The 11,460-nt window shown below is 40.8% G+C and overlaps 1 pseudogene; it reads right to left on the bottom strand.

Moving 5' to 3' along the window:
• Nucleotides 1–10,640: 10,640 nt before the first annotated feature.
• LOC124979371 (olfactory receptor 1361-like) lies at nucleotides 10,641–11,225 on the bottom strand (annotated as a pseudogene).
• Nucleotides 11,226–11,460: the final 235 nt, after the last annotated feature.

Raw genomic sequence — 11,460 nt, 5'->3', positions numbered from 1 at the left:
TTCCCTTTGTGTCTGATGGCTCAAATGACCAGCAGAAGTGGGTTGGAAATTTGAAGAGGTGGTTGTTAGTGCACCCAGGGACTCATCCCAGGAAGGTTATGTTTGAGGGCAGCAGAGTATGTGGAGTGTTGCCCACCATCACCATCACCACCACCACACCCTCAAACCCCGAACCTTGTAAGCAGAATTCCTGAGAGGCTCCTGAGACCCAGACTCCCAGCAGAAATTGGCAGCTCCCAGGCACTTGGGGTGAGACCATCCATTCTTGTCAATTATTATTTTGACCACCTCAGTGGAGACCATTTCTTCATTGTTCATTAACAACATTTTTTCCTTTGTATGTGTGTGTGTGTTCTTGCTGTGCTGCTTGGTTTGTGGACATATATACATACTCATATTTCTTTCTGTTTTTCACTTTTAGCATTTTTAAATGTCATAATTTTTTCTTACCTTGTCTTGTGAGAGCTAAGCATTTTGTTTTATTTTGGTTTTGTTTCTTTCTCTCTTTTTTTCTCCCACTAATGGGAAATTCTCTTGTTCTTTATCCCTTTACCTTATTTTTCCTCCTCATTCCTTATAATCATAACCTGCTATATCTCTTTTGCATTCTCTCTGTTCACATTTTAAACATTGTAAACTCTCTTCTATCTTCCTATTAAATTTTCTTTTCTCTTAATGAACTGTATTCTGACCACCTTTTAGATCTAGTTTATTTATAAAACTTCTGACCCCACCATTCAAGTTGCAATTATTGCTGCTGTGGATGACACAATTGACACCCTGCTGTTTGCCTTAATGCCAGATCTAGTTCACAGTAGCTTTTGCTGTTGGCAATTTCTGACTCCCCCCTGGAATCTTCCAGGGTGATTAGGTGAGCTATAGTCACATCACTGTGGCAAGGTTCAAGCCATTGTCCTGCAACTCAGTAGGTGCTTCCTGCATCATCTCAAAGATATATATTTTTTATTCTTAGGAATACATTTTATTAGAATGGAAGTATATAAACCAAGAGCATCAGGAAAAAATATGTATCAGGAGGAATCCAGAGAAGTTGAGCACAGGCTTTTGACCATTTCCCCATCTAGGCCATAAAGGACTTGCTTTCTCTTCAGCAGTAAACTATGTGGACAGTGCAAAATGTCTGCACAGAGAAAACTGTTCAAATTTTGGTGTCTGAGGCTTTTACTGAGAGCCAGTCACATAGAAATGTCATGCGACATGACAGACACAGCTGCTGAAACTTAGGATCCCAGGCAGGAAATCAGATGCACATCAAGTATGCTGATGTATGTGCAAAGCAATCCTGACAGGCTGAAATGACATGGTCTATTGCCCCAGGTATATAAAACATAATTATCAACCATTAACATGAGAACATTCTCAGGGCCACTTTCCCAGGGGTTGGCCAAAGGTCAGGTCTGGTTCTAGGTTCCCTTGAAGTTATGCAATGACTGAACAGCAAGACCTACTCAGGAAACACATTCCTCATACTCCACATGCCCTACTCAAAACTCAACAGTGCCACATTGGGTAGGTGAAATGTATGTGTAAACACTGACATATAATAAGATCACATCTAGTCTTTGGTAGAACTGAGATTTGAAGCTATGGTGGGTTTATTCTCACTTAGGCTGTCCTGCCTTCTCACTACCAGCTACTAGTGTGCTGAGTATTTACAGATCACCCAATCCACTGGGATGAGCAAAACCCCTACTTACTATAAATTAGTCTGAGCCATCTTCCCACTCTGCTGGGGGCACATAAAGATGTCTTATGCTCATTCATATCTGACCTCCCCAGGGATTCTGTCTTTGCACAGGAAGTTTCCCCGGGGTGTGTCTATAAGGTCATCATAATTTATAGGTGGTACGAAGTTGCTGCTTATGCATAATAGTCCTAAGAGATAGTATATGCATTCAAAAGTTGGGGAAGCATGGTGTGCCAGGCATGGTACCACACACCTGTAATCCAAGCTACTCAGAAGGCTGAAGAATGAGAATCACAAATTTGAGGCCAGTCTAGGCAACTTTGTGAGACCCTGTCTCAAAATAAAAAATATTCTGAGTAGCAGTCACTGGCAGGGGACTTGCCAACATTTTGCAAGCCCCTGGGTTCCATCCCCCATCCCCCCAAAAAGCATTGTGGGAGCTATAGACTTGAATTTCCTACTGGTATTACCTATTTTAAAAGGAAAACTGAAAAGGCATAAGTTGCAAATTATTCTGGTTAGAAAAGATCGATCTTTAAAAAATGCACAAATAGAAGCCAAAGTTGTGATCAAATTTTAAATATCATGACAAAATTTTAAATATATGCAAAAGAAGGGCAAGTAATAAACTGAAATCCCATATAATCATTACTCAGATTAAACAACTATCATTACATGGCCAATCTTGTTTCAATTAGACTTATCCATTATCCATTTGTATCCTAAAGGATAAAAACTTCTTGCAATGCACAAACACACCGGGTGCAGTGATGCATACCTGTAATCCCAGCTTCTCAGAAGGCTGAGACAGGAGAATCCCAAGTTCAAAGTCAGTCTCAGCAAAAAAAAGCAAGGCACTAAGCAACTCAGTGAGACCCTGTCTCTAATAAAATACAAAATAGTGCTAGGGATGTGACTCAGTGGTCACATGCCCCTGCATTCAATCCCTGGTACCAGCCCCCAAAATGTACAAACACTACCATTATTTCATTTGAAAATAATGATAATACCTTATGTTTTAGTTAGATTTTCATCAATGTCACTAGAAGATCTGACAGGGACACCTTATAGGAATAAAAGTTTATTTTGATTCATGTTTGCAGAGGTTAGTTCTCTGTCCAGCTGACTTCATTGCTCTGGGCTCACAGTGAGGCAGAACATCATGGCTGAAAGGTAAGGCAGAGGAAAGAAGCTCTAAGATAGCAATCAGAAGCAGAGGGAGCTCCTTTCACCAGAGACAAAATATAAACTCCAAAACCATGCCCCCAGTGACCTACCTCATCCAGGGAATCCTACCTGACTACAGTTACTGCCCAGTTAATCCATACAAGTGGACTGATTCACTGATTGGATCACAACTCTCACCATCTGATCATTTAATCTCTGAAAATGCTTGCATTGTCTTATACTAATGCTTTCGGGGGACATCTCATATCTAAACCACAACATTCTGCCCTGGTCTTCAAAAACTCATGCTAACTTCACAATACGAAACATATTCAGCCCATTTCCAAGAATTCCCATAGTCTAAACAGTTCCAGCATTCCCAAAATGAGAATGTTCTCCTAACACTGCCTACCTAGCATCAAGAGATGAGAAGAAAGCTGACCTCTTTGGAATGAAGGGGAAGGAAATACTTTCTCCTGAGAATCAGGACGGATGACCTCATGTTCATTTAGGATTTATGTTATCTACACCTTAGAGGCATTCCAAGATAAGTAGTTGCACAGAAAATAAAACTACTAGTCCAGTAGAATCAGCAGGACCAGTGAGACCCAAGATGGCTTTCAACTCCATCCCCAAAAGAACTGCCCTGGATTGTTGATGCTAACAGATGTCAGGTTCCAAAAGCAGTGGGCATCAGTAGAGACACCCCTCTCCTAAAATCAAGATGATACATAAACCTTAAGAATCTAGAAGAAGTACCACAACATGAAGGAAATAAGAGGAAGGAATTACTAAGTGTGAAAATCCAAAAAATCAATGGTGCTAAAAACCAAAACACAATAGAATTAGCATCAGTTAAGCTAAATATTCTGTTTGGAAAGATGAACCTACCAGGTAAAAGAAGACAAAGCAGAGAAAAGGCATAAATAAAGAATATTAAGAATAGAAAAGGAACCAAGTGAAGAGCAAATGAGGGAGTTTAATAATTAAGAGTGGGAAGCAGGTGGACTTGGTTGGTGCATAATGTATGCATGCATTGAAACATCACACTAAACCCCATGAATATGCATGCTGATTAAAACTTTTAAAAAAGGAAAAAAGAAACAGGAACAATTAAAATGAATAAAATGGCCACGGGGTGATCCAAGATGGCAGACTAGAGGGTGACTGCATCTCCTGGCGCTCCAGAACCCAGGATTCAAGAAGGGGAGGCATTGAGAGACTTGGACTAAAATAGAGCCATGGGGTGAGTCTCCCCCACTGGGTGAAGCTTGGCCTGGACGGCAGGCCTGGATAGGGGCAGCTTATCAGACAGAGTAGGGCTGGGCAGCTAGAGTCTTCCCCAGGCAGCCATGCGCACTCCGGCGGTGGGCTCATCCCACACGGCCAGCTTCTCCAGCTTCTCGGAGCAGGCCCCCCAGTGAGAGCCTTTCTGCAGAGAACCACCTCCAAGTCTCGGAGCCAGCACGGCGAGCTCTGGCCCGCAGGCAGCTTCAGGGACCAGGACAGGGCAGCCAGGGACTTCCCCAAGCAGCCCGGTCCCCTCCTGCAGGAGGCGCCTTTCAAGGCTAGCTTCTTGGAGCAGACCGCCAGTGAAAGCCTTTCTACACAGAGCCAGCCACAAGTCCCCGAGCCAGCAGAGAGCTCTGACCCACAGGGAACCTCTGTGACCAGGGCAGGGCAGCCAGAGACTTCTCCAGGCGGCCCTGCCCCCTCCGGCCGCAGGCTCTTTTCACAGGGTAATCCAAGATGGCAGACTAGAGGGTGATTGCATATCCAGTCACTCCAGAACCCAGGATTCAAGAAGGGGAGGCACTGAGAGACTCGGACTAAAATAGAGCCATGCGGTGAGTCTCTCCCACTGAGTGAAGCTCGAACTGGGCGGCAGGCCTGGATAGGGGCGGCTTATCAGAGCAGGGCAGGGCAGCTAGAGTCTTCCCCAGGTAGCCCTGCTCACTCCAGTGGTGGGCTCCTCCCACAGGGCCAGCTTCTTGGAGCAGGCCCCCCAGTGAGAGCCTTTCTGCACAGAGCCAGCTCCAAGCCCTGGAACCAGTAGGGGGCTAGGGGCAGCTTTGTTCGGAAGCACTGCATTTTCAAGTTCCTCCAAGACTTCAGGCTACTGAAGCTGGGAGGTGATACACTGGAAATCTACAGGGACACTATAAGCCAATAGAGGAAATCTGCAATATCTCAGGGTCCCACTGACAGCTGACCAATATGAGAAAACAAGGGAAGAAAATGTCCCAAACGAACCTAGATACTATGTCAATAAAACCCAATGACAGCACAGCAGAAGAAATGTCAGAAAGGGAGTTCAGAATGTACATAATTAAAACAATCAGGGAAGCAAACGAGGAGATGAAAGAGCAAATGCAGGCATTGAAGGATGAGATGAAAGAGCAAATGCAGGCATTAAATGATCGCACCAATCAACAGTTAAAAGAGCAAATATGGGAAGCAAGAGATCATTTCAATAAAGAGTTAGAGATACTGAAAAAAAACCAAACAAACAAAAATCCGTGAAATGAAGGAAACAATAAACCAAGTTAAAAACTCCATAGAAAGCATAATAGGATAGAACACCTGGAAGACAGAACCTCAGACATTGAAGAAAAAATATTTAATCTTGAAAACAAAGTTGACCAAACAGAGAAGTTGGTAAGAAATCATGAATAGAATCTACAAGAATTATGGGATATCATGAAAAGGCCAAATTTAAGAATTATTGGGATTGAGGAAGGCTTAGAAAACAAACCAAAGGAATGAACAATCTATTCAATGAAATAATATCAGAAAATTTCCCAAATCTGAAGAATGAAATGGAAAACCAAGTACAAGAGGCTTATAGGACTCCAAATACACAAAATTACAACAGACCCACACCAAGGCACATTATTATGAAAATACCTAACATACAAAATAAAGACAGAATTTTAAAGGCCGCGCGAGAAAAGAATCAAATTACATTCAGGGGGAAACCAATAAGAATATCAGCAGATTTTTCAATCCAGACCCTAAAAGCTAGAAGGGCCTGGAACAACATATACCAAGCCCTGAGAGAAAACGGATGCCAACCAAGAATTTTATACCCAGCAAAACTTACTTTCAGATTTGACGATGAAATAAGATCCTTCCATGATAAAAAAAAGCTAAAGGAATTTACAAAAAGAAAGCCAGCATTACAGAACATTCTCAGCAAAATATTCCATGAGGAAGAGATGAAAAACAACGATGCAAATCAGCAACGGGAGGAACTAGCCTAATGAAATAGCCAAATAAAGGAGAAACCAAATCATGTCAAAAAACAAAAATGAGTCAAATGACTGGGAATACAAATCATATCACAAAAATAACCCTGAATGTTAATGGCCTGAATTCATCAATCAAAAGAAATAGACTGGCAAATTGGATTGAAAAGAAAAATCCAACAATATGCTGCCTGCAAGAGACTCATCTCATAGAAAGAGATACCCATACACTAAAGGTGAAAGGATGGGAAAAAACAAACCATGCACATGGACAACAAAAAAGCTGGAGTATCCATCCTCATTTCAGATAATGTGGACTTCAAGCCAGAACTAGTCAGAAGGAATAAAGAAGGACATTTCATACTGCTTAAGGGAAACATAAATCAGCAAGACATAACAATCATAAATATCTATGCCCCGAACATTGGCTCATCCATGTATGTCAAACAAATCCTTCTCAATTCCAGAAACCAAATAGACCACAACACAATAATACTAGGTGATTTTAACACACCTCTCTCACCACTGGATAGATCTTCCAAACGCAAATTGAATAAAGAAACCATAGATCTCAATAACACAATCAACAATTTAGACTTAACCGACATATATAGAATATACCATCCAACAAAGAACGAATACACTTTCTTCTCAGCAGCACATGGATCCTTCTCTAAAATAGACCATATTTTATGCCACAAAGCTACTGTTAGCAAATTCACGAAAATAGAGATACTACCTTGTACTCTATCAGATCATAATGGATTGAAATTAGAAATAAATGACAGAATAAAAAACAAACACTTCTCCAATACCTGGAGATTAAATAATACACTATTATATGATGAATGGATAACAGAAGACATCAGGAGGGAAATAAAAAATTCTTAGAAGTAAACGAGAACAAAGACACATCATATCAAAATCTCTGGGACACTATGAAAGCAGTACTTAGAGGAAGATTTATTTCATTGGGCGCATACAACAAAAGAAATAGAAATCAACAAATAAACAACCTAACACTACAGCTCAAAGCCCTAGAAAAAGAAGAGCAGACCAACACCAAAAGTAGTACAAGACAGGAAATAGTTAAAATCAGAGCCGAAATCAACGAAATTGAAACAAAAGAAATAATCGGAAAAATTAACAAAATAAATAGTTGGTTCTTTGAAAAAATAAACAAAATTGATAAGCCCATAGCCACACTAACAAAGAGAAAGAGGGAGAAAACTCAAATTACTAAAATTCAGAATGAACAAGGAAATATCACAACAGACATGAGTGAAATACAAAAAATTAGAAGCTATTTTGAAAATCTATACTCCAACAAAACAGAAAACCTCGAAGACATCAACAAGTTTCTAGAAACATATGAATTACCTAAACTGAACCAGGAGGACATACACAACTTAAATCAATTTCAAGGAATGAAATACAAGAGGTCATCAAAAGCCTACCAACAAAGCAAAGTCTGGGACCAGATGGGTTCTCAGCCGAGTTTTACAAAATCTTTAAAGAAGAGCTCATTCCAATACTCCTCAAAGTATTCCATGAAATAGAAGAGGAGGGAACCCTCCCAAACTCATTCTATGAAGCCCATATCACCCTGATACCTAAACCAGACAGAGACACATTGAGGAAAGAAAATTTCAGACCAATATCCTTAATGAACATCAACGCAAAAATTCTCAACAAAATTTTAGTAAATCACATACAAAAATATATGAAAAAGATAGTGCACCATGATCAAGTGGGTTTTATCCCAGGGATGCAAGGTTGATTCAACATCCAGAAATCAATAAATGTCATTCACCATATCAACAGACTTAAAGTTAAGAATCACATGATTATTTCAATAGATGCAGAAAAAGCATTTGATAAAATACAGCATCCCTTCATGCTCAAAACACAGGAAAAACTGGGGTAGTAGGAACATTCCTTAACATTGTAAAGGCCATCTACGCTAAGCCCATGGCCAATATCATTCTAAATGGTGAAAAACTGAAAGCATTCCCCCTAAAAACTGGAACAAGGCAGGATGCCCCCTTTCACCACTTCTATTCAACATCGTCCTTGAGACTCTAGCCAGAGCAATTAGACAAACCAAAGAAATTAAAGGGATACGACTTGGAAAAGAAGAACTCAAACTATCCCTGTTCGCTGATGTCATGATTATATATTCAGAGGTACCTGGAAATTCCACCAGAAAACTTTTAGAACTCATAAGTGAATTCAGTAAAGTAGCAGGTTACAAGATCAATGCTCATAAATCCAATGCATTTTTATACATAAGAGATGAATCTTCAGAAAGAGAAATTAGGAAAACTACCCCATTCACAATAGCATCAAAAAAATAAAATACTTGGGAATCAATCTCACAAAAGAGGTGAAAGACCTCTACAATGAGAACTACAGAACACTAAAGAAAGAAATTAAAGAAAACCTTAGAAGATGGAAAGATCTCCCATGTTCTTGGATAGGGAGAATTAATATTGTCAAAATGGCCATACTACCTAAAGTGCTATACAGATTCAATGCAATTCCAATTAAAATCCCAATGATGTACCTTGCAGAAATAGAGCAAGCAATTATGAAATTCATCTGGAAGAATAAAAATCCCAGAATAGCTAAAGCAATCCTTGGCAGAAAGAGTGAAGCAGGGGGTATCGCAATACCAGATCTTCAACTCTACTACAAAGCAATAGTAACAAAAATGGCATGGTATTGGTACGAAAATAGACAGGTAGATCAATGGTACAGAATAGAGGACATGGACACAAACCCAAATAAATACAATTTTCTCATACTCGACAAAGGGGCCAAAAATATGCAATGGAGAAAAGATAGCCTCTTCAACAAATGGTGCTGGGAAAACTGGGAAACCATATGCAACAGAATGAAATTAAACCCCTATCTCTCACCCTACACAAAACTCAACTCAAAATGGATGAAGGACCTCGGAATCAGACCAGAGACCCTGCATCTTATAGAAGAAAAAGTAGGTCCAAATCTTCAACTTGTTGGCTTAGGACCAGACTTCCTCAACAGGACTCCCATAGCACAAGAAATAAAAGCAAGAATTAACAACTGGGATAGATTCAAACTAAAAAGCTTTCTCTCAGCAAAGGAAACTATCAGCAATGTGAAGAGAGAGCCTACAGAGTGGGAGAATATCTTTGCCAACCATACCTCAGATAGAGCGCTAATTTCCAGAATCTATAAAGAACTCAAAAAACTCTACACCAAGAATACAAATAATCCAATCAACAAATGGGCTAAGGAAATGAACAGACACTTCACAGAAGAAGATATACAAACAATCAACAAACATATGAAAAAATGTTCAACATCTCTAGTAATAAGAGAAATGCAAATCAAAACTACCCTAAGATTCCATCTCACCCCAATTAGAATGGCGATTATCAAGAACACAAGCAACAACAGGTGTTGGCGAGGATGTGGGGAAAAAGGTACACTCATACATTGCTGGTGGGGTTGCAAATTAGTGCAGCCACTCTGGAAAGCAGTATGGAGATTTCTCAGAAAGCTTGGAATGGAACCACCATTTGACCCAGCTATCCCACTCCTTGGCCTATACCCAAAGGACTTAAAATCAGCATACTACAGAGACACAGCCACATCAATGTTCATTGCTGCTCAATTCACCATAGCCAGATTGTGGAACCAATCTAGATGCCCTTCAGTTGATGAATGGATAAGGAAACTGTGGCATATATATACAATGGAATATTACTCCGTCATGAAGAATGATAAAATTATGGCATTTGCAGGCAAATGGATGAAATTGGAGCATATCATGCTAAGTGAGATAAGCCAATCTCAAAAAACCAAAGGACGAATGATCTCTCTGATAAGCGGATGAGGACATATAATGGGGCGTGGGAGGGGTTAGCATTAGGGTTAGGGTTAGGTTTAGGGTTAGGGATAAGGAGGGTGGTAAGAATGGAGGAAGGAAAGACTGTATAGAGGGAAAAGAGGGGTGGGAGGGGTGGGGGGAAGGGAAAAAATAACAGAATGAATCAAACAACATTACCCTATGTAAATTTATGATTACACAATGGTATGCCTTTACGCCATGTACAGACAAACAACATGTATCCCATTTGTTTACAATAAAAATAAATAAATAAAAAATGAATAAAATGAAATTAAAAGAAAAAGCAAAAAGGTGGCCATAATTACACTTCAAGAATTTAGATATCATTAAAAGTTTCTCAATGCAAAAGATAAAATAGAGTAGAAATCATTGAAGGAGATGAATAACTCAGACTTACAAATTTGGGACAGTTACTTGGTTTTTCCCAGTCTGTTTTCACTCTTGTACTAACGGAAAAACGTGTGTCTTCCTCTTGGAAACTTCTGTGGATTGAAACATGCACAGAACACTTAGGACTGTGCTTGTCAGAACCAGTTCCTCACTAATGGTTGACTTTTATTTATGCTTTTGCAAGAATAGTCATTACATCCTTATAATACTGAAAAACTGGGAAAAAAATTTAAAAATGTCCAACCGACATCACCAAGTTCAGCATCACTGTCACATCACAAAATAAGTGGCGCACAGGGCTGAAGCGGGCCTAGGAGAGCGCAGAGATGTTCAGCATGTGGAGCTGCAAGTGCAGGTGGGCCACCGCCCAGGACGCACCCACCAGCGCCACACTGCGCCGGGGTGTCATGACCGCGGTGTAGTGCAGTGGCCGGCCGACCGCCACCACGCAGTCATAGGACATGGCAGCCAGGAGGTAGCTCTCCGTGATGCCCAGAGCCACAAAGAAGTACATCTGGGCAAAGCATGCTTGGAAGGATATGGCCTGGCCAGGGTGGAGCAGGCTGGCCAGCGGTCCAGGGACCATGACAGTGGTAAAGCAGGCATCCACGAGGCTCAGGTGACCCAAGCAGTAATACATAGGGGAGCTCAGAGCCCCATCAGACCTCACCAGTACCACCATGCTCAGGTTGCCCAGGGCATTGAGCAGATAGATGCTGAGGAAGAGCAGGAACAACACCGGGTGGGCGACTGTGTCATCCATCAGGCCAAGGAGGAGGAACTCTGAACCAGAGGTGAGGCTGACCAGAGCCATTGAGGACCCGGCCAGGCAGGAATGCTGAGGAGTGAAAGAAGGCAACAAGTCTAAGTTCTGAGGAAGTCCAGGTGGACTTCCTGCATGTTGAGTTTCCATGTGTAAATTTTGATATACATCCCACACACAGAGTATTTACAAAAATTCTGATAATACAGATTTCTGCTTGAAAAACCACATTGCTCATTGAATGGTCTTAATCTTATGAAGAAACTGCTTTTCCCAGGGGTGTTCT

This window comes from Sciurus carolinensis, chromosome 3, assembly GCF_902686445.1.
Source record: "Sciurus carolinensis chromosome 3, mSciCar1.2, whole genome shotgun sequence".
NCBI classification, from domain to species: Eukaryota; Metazoa; Chordata; class Mammalia; order Rodentia; family Sciuridae; genus Sciurus; species Sciurus carolinensis.
This window is presented reverse-complemented; position numbering and strand designations above follow the sequence as displayed.